Genomic DNA, 13,063 nt, shown 5'->3' on the forward strand with positions numbered 1-13,063 from the left:
CCCAGTGTTGACAATTCATTAGTGCTGGTGCCGAGCACCGGAAACCACAGACTTAAGTTGCACTGATTAGGACAATCATACTGGTTGTACGTAGTAGGTCATCACTAATGGTTTCTCATTTTCTGTAAGAAAATGTTATTTTCTGATCAAGTGACAGATTACATTTTCTTCTTTGATAGGCATCATTTCATGAGATCGGTTGTATTAGGACCATGTGTACAATGCAATGTTCTCAATGGGTCCAATTCACAAAATCGAACCCTTTCGCAACTGTAAAACGGCATTTTGGTATGTATCAAACTCAAATTTTGATTCAGTAAAACATTATTGAATCACGATTTGGGTATGTGGTTACAGAACAAATTGCTATTTGGAACGGGCGAGTTTAGGGCATTGCTTCAAAACAGCGATTCACAATGGGATGTATTAATGTTGTGCGACCAAAATCTGGTCTCTAAACCTTAATATGTTACAGACTACTGAAAAGTACTGGCAAGTCATTCACAAAGGAGAAGGGTTCTCCAAGGGACCCATTCCCATTTGTGAATGTTCAAAATGTAATCTTTTAGAAGTAGGCAGTGATCCCTGGCACCCCTGATAAATCTAAAGAAATGCTCAGAAAAGTTTTACTTTAAAAAAAAAATGCATCTAGTATTTCTTTCCGGAAACCATGCTACATTAAAATAATATATAATTCTTTATTGAAATTCAGTCACAAGCATGGCAATCTGCTGACCACAACAAACACAAAGAAAAACCTATATTTTCCTAAAAGGTTTTTTTATGTTCTTCAAATTACCAGAAGATCTTATTTTTATATATAAACATTGTATGTAATTATTGCCATTTTGATTGGCAAAGGGAACTTACCCATACTATGAAACTGTAAGAGCATGACCTCAGTAGCTAGGGTATTGAAGGTACGTGGCCCAAAGTGGCCCCTTTACCTTTCCATTGGCACCATCCCTGTTATTGTAAACAGTCGTAGTGCGTCACAACTTGCACTCTACCACATTCGTATTAATGAGGTAGGAAGGGTTGCGACCCACTAAGGTATGACATTATTGTGAATTGACCTATTACTACGAAAGGTAAATGAAACCAAATTTGCTATATAGCAGTGCACAATTTTTAACAACTTTCCAGAATAATTCTTTAGTACATCCGGCCCTTAGTAGAATAAGTAGAAAAACATATAACCTTAGAAAGGCAGTTAAATACTGCAGTGCAATTTGAGTAATTGGTTAGTGGAAAGAGGTGTAGTCTAAAATTAATTTTGAAAGCACCCAAAAGCTTCCGATCGGAAAGTATGCATCTGTACCCCTGCATCCTATTTCTGAGCTAGAGAAATAGGTCTCTGCATGTGCCTGAATCCCAGAAAAGGCCAAATCTGCCTTTTCTGGGATTCAGGCACGTGCAGAGACTGTTTCCCAAAAGGTTTGTCGTGGTCCTAATGTGACCTTTGATTACCATTGGCAATTTGTGGCCCTAGTTTTACTGACATTTAAAAAAAATCATATCTCTAGTTCCCCTTTACCTTTTTTTTATATTTAGATGTAATTTTGCTCATTAAAATATTCTAAAGTTTTGTAAAATAGAGTGAGATTTTTATTGGGGTGTGTTTTTTACTTTTTAACTGTTATGGCATTACTAGCTATAGTACACATTTTCTCTAAGTTATGCCTGTCTGCTCTGTGCCATGGCTCCCACGGGTGGAACTTATGTTTACCTTACAGAAACTTTTTTACTGAATCTAACAAGTTAGTGCCTTTATTACCAGTGGTGGACCTCATTCCCGTTCATCTTATAACCACTTTCTCACAACACGTAAACGTATGTAAAAAAAACCCTTAAATATACTGCCAAAGCAGAGCTATGGTTTCAAATTAAAATCGAAACATCACTAAAATTGTCAAGTTATCATAAAGGCCAGAATCCCTAGCTCTCACAACAGCTAGACCAACCATACTCGGCACACCAAATGCAATGTCTTTTAAAATCATGGAGCAAACTGTGTGGTAAATGTAGTGAATCCATAATTAAGTGATAAATGTTGCAGATACAAAATTGTATAAGTCTAATAGAACTCACCATTGTCCCTTGTTTAATTAATAATTTGTCCTTGAAAGGGAGAAAGACAGTAAAAATCCTAAACAACCTAATTCCAATCAGTGCCCATTGTTATTCGAACTCTGAAGAAAAAAGCATTTTTAGACTATCCCACAATGAACATGTAATTTTAATATATAGAATGAGTAACAGGTGTAATATGGTCCTATATTGCGATCTTAGGATTCTGGTGAAATTTACAAAGCTTTGGCTTTGTGCTTTAAGATATCACCAAACACCTAGTTGCAATATTAGACCATATTACACTGCTGTCTGTCTCTGTCTGTCTCTGTCTGTCTCTGTCTGTCTCTGTCTGTCTGTCTGTCTGTCTGTCTGTCTGTCTGTCTGTCTGTCTGTCTGTCTGTCTGTCTACCTATCTACCTACCTACCTACCGATCTACCTATCTACCTACCTATCCAGCTATCTATCTACCTACCTATCCAGCTATCTATAGACAAATAAACATATTTGGTCGACTTTGTAAACTACTAAAGTCAGGTATGACTCAGTCTGATCAGATCGACATCTGAACTGAATGCTCAGTAAAGTTGTTAACCCCTCCACAGCTGAATTCAGCATGGGAAATTATTGCCTCATTCACAAGCCTGCGCTAATAGCCGACATCATCAGTTTACCTGTGATAGCTGTCACTTAAAATACATCGCCAAGGCTGACAGTGACAACTAACACTTATCATATGCAGAGTAGGCGATCCCGTCCATAAACTCACTATAACACTACTTTGCGATATTTTCAACAACCAGCCAGTTCGGCGATGCAGGCCAAAAACAGGCGATAAGGCACGTTAGCATCAGGGATGCTTTTTTCTGGTCTTAAGTAGGACGAAAACCTGCAGTAGAAAGTGAGCCCAGCCCAGAGGCACATCTGAAGACCCACAGATGACATGGAGCTTACAGACCTAAGAGGGCCACAACACCCACAGCCACCACCCCCACCCCCAGAACCACCCCTCGGACTACCACTGAGGCAGCGCAGAATAAGACAGCAGACCCTCCGAAAATGCACCAGCCTCAAACGTAATGCCAGAGGATGTCATTGCCCACCACAGGCTCCAAAGGACAACCATCCTCCGCATCCTCACCCACATTGCCCACAGGCTGATGATACCAACACAGCAGACAACCAAAATCCCTCCGCAGACAAAGCTGCTGGCTGTGCTGCACTTGTTGGCCCCTGGTACCTTCCAACCAACAACTGCCAGAGTCGAAGGAGTCTTACAGCCAGCCTTATCAAAGTTCCTCACACCTGTCTTGGATGCCATCATCAGCTTGATACCCCAGCATCTTCACTTCCCCCACACTGTGCAGGAACGGCCAGAGACCAAGAAAGGCTTCTACGCCGACGCACATTGTGTCATCGCCTGCAGGGGTGTGTCTGCCAGGGATGCGCCCCTCACCCTGCCACGAGGCTACCACCGTGATCGGTGGTGCCTGCGTGATCCTGTGCGCCTGCTGCACCCCAGCCCACTAGTCCCCAGACCCGTCCGTCGCCCAGCGGTGATTGCCCTCCCTGCGCACCTAGGCCTCACTGCTCACCTGCCGCCACCAGCGTGTCTTTCAGAGGGCCCACCATGTGCCGGTGCAATCTTCAAGCCAGAGGATCACGAGTTTGGCCGCCTCCTCAGCCGATTGCTGGCTTTTGCGCAACAGTCCCCCAGCGCACCCTGCGGCACCGCACAGCTGAGTTGTGTGTGTGCTGACTGCTCCCTCCGGCCAGCACTGCGGTCCAGCAGGTCTCATACAAATCCTTTACCGTCCAACGTGACAGGCCTACTGCATCATCGCAGGCTGCACACCCACTCAGCTCTTCAGGTGGGCCTACCTCACTGCCCTGCAAGTCATCGCCACATGGCGGTAGGCCCGTGCCAGACGCAGTGCCTAAAGTGCCCCCACCTCTGTGCACCACAAGTCACCATCCAGCCTACAGGCTTACTGCATCATCGCAAGCTGCACACCCACTCAGCTCTTTAGGTGGGCCTAACTCAGTGTACCACAATTCATCATCCCGTGGGGCTACCCCACAAGTCTGCCTCCAACAGCCAACAGCATGTCCTCGGTAACGCCACTGGAGCCCTTCACAGTCACGGGGCCACCCCCGTCTCAGGCAGTCTGCTGGAAAGTCTGGGTGGAACATCTGGAGACGTAATCCAAAGCGCACGACATCCCAGCGCCGTGGCGGAGGCCCACGCGTAGGCGTGTGAGGAGTGTGAAGAAATGGCACGGGGCTCTGGGCGTGGTTCACTTCTGGGCGCTGGGCGTTGTGAAGTTCTGGGCTTGCCACAAAAGTAACTATGGCGTGTGTCACTGTTGTAGTGTCGGCACCACTCAGACCTTAATCGACAATGTTGCAATGTAGCATGCACCCGGAGGGCGGGCTTGCCCAAATGGATGAATAAAGGAGCGCAAGACCGCTCGGGGTCTTGGCTCATACATGCCAACTGTTGTGTGTGTATCTTAATTGCCGCAGCATAAGCCAAAGGCCTAGCCTCCATCCCATACTTGCTTGATCATAGACATGACACATCTGTGTGAATTAGAATGTTTTAATCACATTCGGTGGAGTGTTGAAGCTGGACCAGTACATGGCCCCCACTTTACATTGTTGCCCCGTGGAGGGCCAGCTAGAGTCCTTTAGGGATTGACAAATTCATTGGAAGAGGAAGAGTTCAGTCCACAGTCTCATTGCTGTGTCATTGGTAACCAAACCAAATATGGCAGTCCATGTTGAGGGCTTAGGTGAGTGTCGCAGAGTGTATCGGGGAACAGTAGAAGGTGTTATTCCAGGGTGTGATGCAGAGGGCAGAACCAAGCTGAAACAGACCATATGGCGTAGATGAATGCTACTGCTTCCTTCTTACCAGAATGGCAGAATCACCCACATCATCCTCCTCTGATGTGTGATGTGCCTCACATGTGGGTAATGGTGTATTGTCTGCAGCAATGTGTGGCACAGACACATCAGGGGCCAGAGGTGGAATGTCTGCCACACTGTGTGGCAGTGACACATCAGGGGCCGGAGGTGGATTGTTTGCTGCACTGTGAGGCACTGACACATCAGGGGGCAGAGATGTGGATGGAGTAGTACCAGCAGCATTAATCTGCGCCATGAGGAGGATCTGCAGGGCATGGAAGATCCCAGCTACATCTCACTGGTGTGCAGCCGTGGCAGCCATTCTTTCAGCCTGCATCTGCTCCATGTTCTCCATGATCCTCCGCATGTGTCCCAACTCCCGGGTGACATCGCTGACTAGACAGTTGTTCTTGTCTCAGAGTCATGACTACAGCGATGTCAGCCATGGCTTGTTGGAGAGCATGGAGCGGACTGTGGGTGTCCGTTAGGGACTGTAAGTGGTCCCTGATGGGACTTAGACACCCATGTAAGGCATCTAGTTTCGCTGCCATGAGGTCGAACCCCACCCGCTCCTGATCAGCCGTCTCCTTCTGGCCCTCTAACACATGGCATTGGAATGCCATGTGTTGTTTGTGGGGGTCCTGGGAGACAGCCGTGGTGGTAGGTGCTTCCTGCTGTGTGGTCTGTGCAGGGGGTGGGGTCTCTTTGATGCAGAGTGACGGTTTGGGAGGAGGTGCCTATTTGATGCGGGACAGTGGACTTTTCTACACCATCAGCGATGTAAGCTTGTACTTGTACATTATCATCTTACAGTTTCCTGCTATGCCAAATGTGATGGGCTAGTTTCTACACACAAGCGGCAGCAGTTGTGTCCTCTGTTCTGTTGTGAAAGTGTTGCAGCTTGTACCACATTGTTGTCAATGTTGATGTGCTCTGATTTTGCTCGCCCTTATTCCTTTCAGACAGTGTGCCTTTCACTTCTGTGCTCATACAGGGCTGAGATGTTGCACACTTTGGTAAATTGGGCTCTTGGTGGGAGTTGGGACTCTTGGGCATTGTTTGTCCGCAGATGTCTTGTTGACGTCAGGGGTTGTTTGTGCGCGTGGATGTGTCAGAGTGTGACCTGCTCCTTTACAGATGTAATCCACACTCAGCCACCTCAGTATCATGGCGTGCACCATGTTATGATGATTCTACTGCAGCCATGCTAATCGTCATGCAGTGTCACTTGCATTGTCAGTGTGGCTCATGGACCCGCAGCTTTGCTGGGTTCAGCACATGTGCATGGGTTTGTTGTGAGATTGGTGATGTGTATGCAGGGCCCCCTCTGGGCAAATTGTTGACGGGGTCTACTTGCGGGTTCTATGTGTGCTGCATTATGCCAAGGAGATCAGGGACATGATCCAGAGTCATTGTGGGTGTGCACTGTGCTATACTTAATTGTGCATGTGTGCCATTGTGCCCATCTCCCCCAGTTCCCCCAGTCCCTGTTCGTTACTCACCCTGTTGCTGTTGGGTCAGGTCATGTTGAGCAGCGTCCGGTCCCCCAACTCCTGCCACCGTCTCCCCACTGATGACTGTGGACACCATTTCCTCCATCTCATCCAGCTCCTGCTGTGGCCCTGGATTCGCACCTCCAGTCTGCATTGCAGCTTTCCGGTTTTGTGCTAAACATCATTCCAGTGCTCCTAGCAGTTGTCCACTTCCCTTCTCTTCACTCCCACTGCAGTCACCTTGGCCAAGATGGACTGCCATATTGCAGTTTTTAGTTGCCAATGACACAGTGGAGGTGATGAACAGTTGTTGTTGGTGTTCTATCGCCTCCGTAATCAGGATCTTGTTTTCCTGCAGACTGAATCGTAGGTTCCTCTTGTTCTTCTCCTTGACCTTCTCCTTCCCCGAGGTCCCTGGCTGGTCTTCCGTGGGGTTTGTGGGGTTCTGGTTGGCCTCTGTAGTTGCTCCACCTTCCTCCATGGTGCTTCTCAGTTGTTTGTTTTTTTGGTGGGGTTTTGCAGCTTTTATGGTGAATTTTCCCGCCTGAGGTGGGAATAGCAAGCCTGGTGCTGATTATCGCTGATATTTTTATCGCTGTTGGGCCCATCGCAACATTTTTCACGTTCGGGTTTCCTTTTTTATCGGCGTCCTGGTCATTTTAATGCTGACATTTGACACGTTATCGGGTACCTATAGCCTGTTGCCGGCGTGTTGAGAATACACAGTTAACACGGCGGTAGTTTACAGCGATAGACGGCATTATGTAAAAATGCGTTAACCTAGTTTGGCGATTATTATTGACCGTTCTTGAGAATATCCCCTGAGGTCTCTTCAAAGCACCCTGCTGGCTGCAAACTACTAATCAAATGCGTATTGAAGACTTAGAAGAATTTAGCACTAAAAACTCACAAAATATATCACTTATGAGATTTCGACAGGAGCTCCATACCAATACCTCTTGTTACTCTTAACTAAAAAAAAACAGACAAGCTCATGTTAATTTCCATCCGAGAACTCAGGAAGGGAGGCCTGGTGTCCTTCGACGGTGATGGTGACGGTGATTTAGAGCAGATTATGCACATGGTTGGAAGAAGATCTAACACATTTAATCTGCACCTACCTTAGATTAGCACTGATGCAAATTTTGGCTGAGAACCATTCTCTGCATACAAGCGCTGAGGAGTAGTTGCATGAATTTAGACTTATGGCTGAATGGTGGCCACACCCAACTCCGGTTGCCTTTGGCAAATTTCTTGGCTCAAGCAACAAAAATATTCAAGACAGTTCCATAAAAGTGATCACAGCATAATATTATCTGACAGGGTTTCTTTGGGAGCTTGGTGTGAGCAACAAACTCTGCTGACTCTGGACTTAAATCTTTCCTAATATCTGAAAAGTGTAATTTTAAAGGTTTTTGTTTTTTTACACGTTTGATGCTTTTACCATTTTCCTTGTCTTTTTTTGTGACGAATTTAATTCAACAATAACACATCTTATGCTATATATTACACTTTCGATGTTAAGAGATAAATTAAGAGGTTCCAACCCATCCTCCACTTCAGAAACATGTAAGACAAACAGCAGTGTCCCAGAAGCCTCAACTGTTTCTAGCCATTCAGATAGAAGCAACAATTTGAATGAAATTAATTAACCATCCATGCAATTAAAAGTGAAATACTACACCACCAAATGTTCAAACACATCAAAGCAACAGAAGCAGTCAAGATTTCAGAATATGAGTTTGCCTACCAGCAAAAACTCCAAATTGTTTTACATTATCATTGTTTTGTAAAATGTCCTTTACTATTTTGACAAGTGAGTGATGGGCCTTGATATTCATTCAAAGACATCTCTTGTCTATTTAACAAACCAAAAGAAAACAGTTCTAAATGAATTGAGTGGATTACTGCACAACACTACACTCCAATAACAAACCTGAAAATGTTGCTTTCCCAACCATTATAAAATGTTCAAAAAACGTGCAACTAAAGTAAATTATCTGGCATATAGGGCCTCCTCATATTGTTTCCTTTTTTTTAAATCACAAACTTCATCTTTGAAACCTGGACAGGATAATCCTTTCCCTAAACCATAGTTTGTCAATGGTAATTCAAGTGTTTGCATGATTCAAGACCTATGCTCTTTTCCAAGTTTTGTCTCAAGATTAAATGTCACTGATAATCATATATTAACGATTCCACTCATTCTCTGCACTTTTTAAAGTTACGATTATGTTCACCACGCTTGAAGGTTTCATTTAAACTTTCTAATTGATGCATTTCCTTTTATAACACATAGTGCGTACTGGATTGCAATTTTTGATTGATCCCGTTTCAGAGCGAGATAAAATAGCGCTTTCACAATTTGGTCAAGTAGGCAAGCTGGGATTTAAATACAGGGGGGCAGATTTACAAGCCCCTTGTGACACTTTTGCACCACCGTTGCGTTATTTTTGTGATGCAGCAGTGGTGTAAACAAAGCAGCCAATTTACAATGTGACGCATCTAGGGAGATGTCACGTTGTAAAGCCTTGCGTCACATTATACATGCATCAGGTATAATGAAATCAGCATGGGAGTTCCCACTCAAAAAACTGATGCAGTGAAATTTACAACATTTCACTGCGTCACTCTATGCCTTCACTGCGGCAAAATCCTTACGCCTGCTCAGACCAGGCGTAAGGACGCAGAACTTCTTGTATGGGACTCCCCTATCTGTTGTGAAGCATTGCTGGAGTTGCGTCTCTTTCATGAGCAACTCCAGCGATGCGTCACTTTTGGGCCAACAGATGCGTCAGAATTTCTTACGCATCTGTTAATCCTTGCGCCATGGAAAACTGTATTGTAAATACAGTGCATTCATGTTGGCGCAAGGACATTTGGCGCTGGCGCAAGGAAACTGACGCATCTATGCAGGTGCGTCAGTTCCTTGTAAATCTGCCCCAGGGGTTCTAGTTTCAAGTATTTAATCTTAGCCAGGAGATAACAGTTGCAACTCATCTCTACCCCATTACTGTCCTATCTGCTTCAATTGTATTCCAAAATTAGGAGGTATATGTTTTTAATTTTCTACAGAAAAACTAAAGACATATTTTGTTTTGCATTTTTTTAATTAGAAGAATACCAGATTTTTTAGCGGGGATGAGAATAACTTTATCAGCAACCAGCAGTAGAGTCGCTTTCAGCTTTTATGTTATATATATATATATCATCTCTAACCCTTCTGAAAACAATGAGGCTGTGTCTTGTTTAAGTTTGTAACTCCTTCGTTAGCACCCTAAGGCTTGCAATAAAAGAAGAAAGCAAAACACACATTTTGGGCCATATGTAGGAAGCCCAATACCGGTCGGTAACGGCCGATTTTCGGTAAATATCCCGTTACCGACCGGTATTCAGGCTTTTGGTATGTAGGGGGCACATTTCAGGATTCGGTAATCGGTAAAATTACCGATTCGGTAATTTTACCGATTCGGTAAATACCGAATCCTGAAATGATATGTAGGGGAGTGTGTGGTTGTTGTGGGGATTCATATATATACCACCAACTAAAAGTTGGTGGTAAATGACGAATAGCTGTAAAAAAGCATTTTTTTGCACTTTGAAGTGTGCAATGTGGCAGACATACATGCCCTTAGGGCATGTATGTGTGCCACATGTGCACACATGCAGGAATCAGGGGTGCAACAGGGTGTCACTGTGACACCCTGCCACCCTTGATTGTGCTCCCCCCATTACTGAATCGGTATTTCCTATGGGCCCCCTGGCCCATAGGAATCAATGGGAAGCCAGTTACCATTACCGAATCGGTAAATATCGATTCTAAATTACCGACCCATTCCGAATCGGTAAATATTACCGATGGATTACCTACATATCATTTACCATAGAATCGGTAAAATTCGGTATTTTTGAAGTGGTAAATGTTAGGCTACCTACATATGGCCCTTTATGACGAAAATTGTAGAGTTGTCATCAAAGTGCCACTTAGGTGAAGCACTTCTGTGATTAGTGCTCTTTATTTTCATCTCAAGAGCAAAGAGTGTTATTGAAAGCAGAAGGTTTGCCTAGTGCAAGACCAGGAAAATTAGACCTACTGAGACGACTGAAATCCACCCAATCACACCATATAATTCGCAGTGGGAATGCAATCATTTACATGTTCTGGGGGTAACGGAAGGAAATGAGGAGGATGACCCCAGGAAATATATTGTCTACTCGTTTCAACAGGCCTTTACCCAGCACAGTGACTGGGATATAGACTGCCAAATCCCGCAGGCCCAAATTAGGGCAAGCATTGAAATGCCCTAGGGTTATCCTGATTCATACTGGGAATTTCATGTTCCGGCAACTTATCTTTCAGCTGGCTTGACCAAACAAACCGGTGCAGGCATATGCGGCATTGACTTTTTTGTCAGATCCGACTTCCGCTGTGAGACTGTGGAGCGCAGGTGGCGACTGCGTGAGATAACTCCTTCTTTTTGTAAACTGGTGGGGATGGTTGCACTACTGGAACCCTATAATGGCTGCTGTCATGGCACAGTGGCAGGTGGGGGAGGGGTGAGAGGTGGGGGGTACAAAGATCCCCTGAGCAGTAATTCATATCTTTTAAATTCTTTGATAAATTGTGACTCTAAAAATTACTCCCGGGTTCTTTCAAATTGCCTTGCTGATATCATCATGGAGCTAACAGATCTAACACAACACAGATTTGTACCCTCCCGGGACACTACTGTCCATATTAAATATTCTGTAACTGCCCTGGATGTCGCAGGAGAGCTAAATCTGTCCCCTGGGATGATCCTGTTGAAATCTGAAAAAGCTTGCAACAGGGTCTCCTGGTGGTACTTTTGGATTGTCATGCTAGCAATAGTACTAGTGCTGGATTTCATCACTAGGGGCTGGTCATTATATTCATCTCTCATTGTCCATGTCTCATACCTGAGCATGCTCTCAGAATCTATCTAGATCAGTCAAGAAAACAAGCAAGGCTGTCCCTTTTCTCCCGCTCTTTTATTCTTGGATCCCTTCATTTGTATGCTTAAAAAAACATCTAAATCCCTTTATTAAGACTGTACCATTTTGAGATTAAAATTGTGGACTGCGCAGACAACATCGCTATACTTACAACATCCCCAGTGGTGGCGCTATTTGCAATCGAACAGGCTACTACATGCTTCAGCAAGGTTTCGGGAGACAAGTTGAATCGAGACAAAACCGAGATAATTATTAGTAAGCAATTTCATAAGGTGGACTCTCATTTTGTAGCCTCAGCTAACTCTGGGTTCAAATTTCATTCGACATGGTTTCCGTCTCCTCTTTGAATTATGAATCTTTATTTACAGAGTTTCTTTATTGATTAGGAAATGGAACAGACTCCTTCTGGGTCACATTGGTAGGTGTAATATTATTAAAAATAAATTCTTGCCTCTTTTTTTTTTTACCTTTTTAGGTCAATCCCTTTATTCATAAATAAAAGTTTTTTTAATAGAGTAGAGAACAGCTGGCAGAAATTCACTTCATCTTACAAAAAACCCTGTTGTGTCGTCCGTTACCTTCAGTTGGCTAGTAGAGATGGGGGGTTTGCGGTCCCCATTCTGTGGAACTATTCCTTGTCTACATTTATGGTTCGGCTCTCTGTGATAGGCGGGGTAAAGCTGTGGGGTATGGCAGGCATATTTTCAGAATATTAGGCCTCTCCTGCATCTATTCGGCCAAAACAAGGGATTGTCCATACCATCTATTATAGGCATACGCATTTCAAGTCATTATTGGTCTATCACCAGGTCTGGCAAGCCATACGTACTATCTGTAACATATCATGATTTAACCAGTATACTCTACTGTGTAATAGCCCTTGTCTCCCGCCTCCTCTCCAAGATAGTTTTTTAAGTTACTGGGGTCCAGCTAATATGTACTGTTTGGGTTAGTTCTTCAAGAATGGGATCTTTGAAACTTTTCAGGCACTGAGCAGGCATTATAGACTTTCCAAGACCGGGGCCCTTAGTAATTTGCAACTGCGTACATTTATACAGCTGCTGTGTGAATCTGATATTGATATGCACCATAATGATTTTTATGGTGCTTTACTAAATTCAAGAAGGACAGCTATATATGCACCATTTACGTGATTCTGGGGTGACACGGGAAGACCGGAAATACATTTGAGCTGTTGGCTGCTAGGTGGACCCGATGCTTGCAGTCTAATGTTGCGGTATCTGTGAAATGACATACTAATATTCTGGCACAGCATGTCCTCAATATTTGTGACTTAAAGCGCATTCTTTTAAATTCCTTAAGGTACATAATATATGGGGTACGTGGGAAACATTGGCTAGCTTCGGGTGTGGCACTCTAAATGCGGATATGGTGCATATCTTTGTAACCTGTGGCCCTATCCAGCAGTGCTGGCAATGGGTGTTTGTGTTGATTAATCATATGTGTAAGACTAACATCCCCCCTAACCCCAAAAAGGTTGTGCTTGTCCACTCTCCTGATATTCCGGAGGTGGTTTCCAGGATCTTCTTTTTTGAGATCACATCTGCTAGAAGTTCGATTGCTCATTCATGGCTGCGGAAGGAAGCCCCGGGTC

At 44.3% G+C, this 13,063-nt stretch overlaps 1 protein-coding gene across 3 annotated transcripts in view; it reads left to right on the forward strand.

The window, feature by feature from the left end:
* The window catches only part of LOC146785847 (maltase-glucoamylase-like), a 783,978-nt gene that overhangs the window by 636,320 nt on the left and 134,595 nt on the right, over positions 1-13,063 (forward strand). The window lies entirely within an intron of this gene.

Source organism: Triturus cristatus, chromosome 11, assembly GCF_964204655.1.
Source record: "Triturus cristatus chromosome 11, aTriCri1.1, whole genome shotgun sequence".
NCBI lineage: Eukaryota > Metazoa > Chordata > Amphibia > Caudata > Salamandridae > Triturus > Triturus cristatus.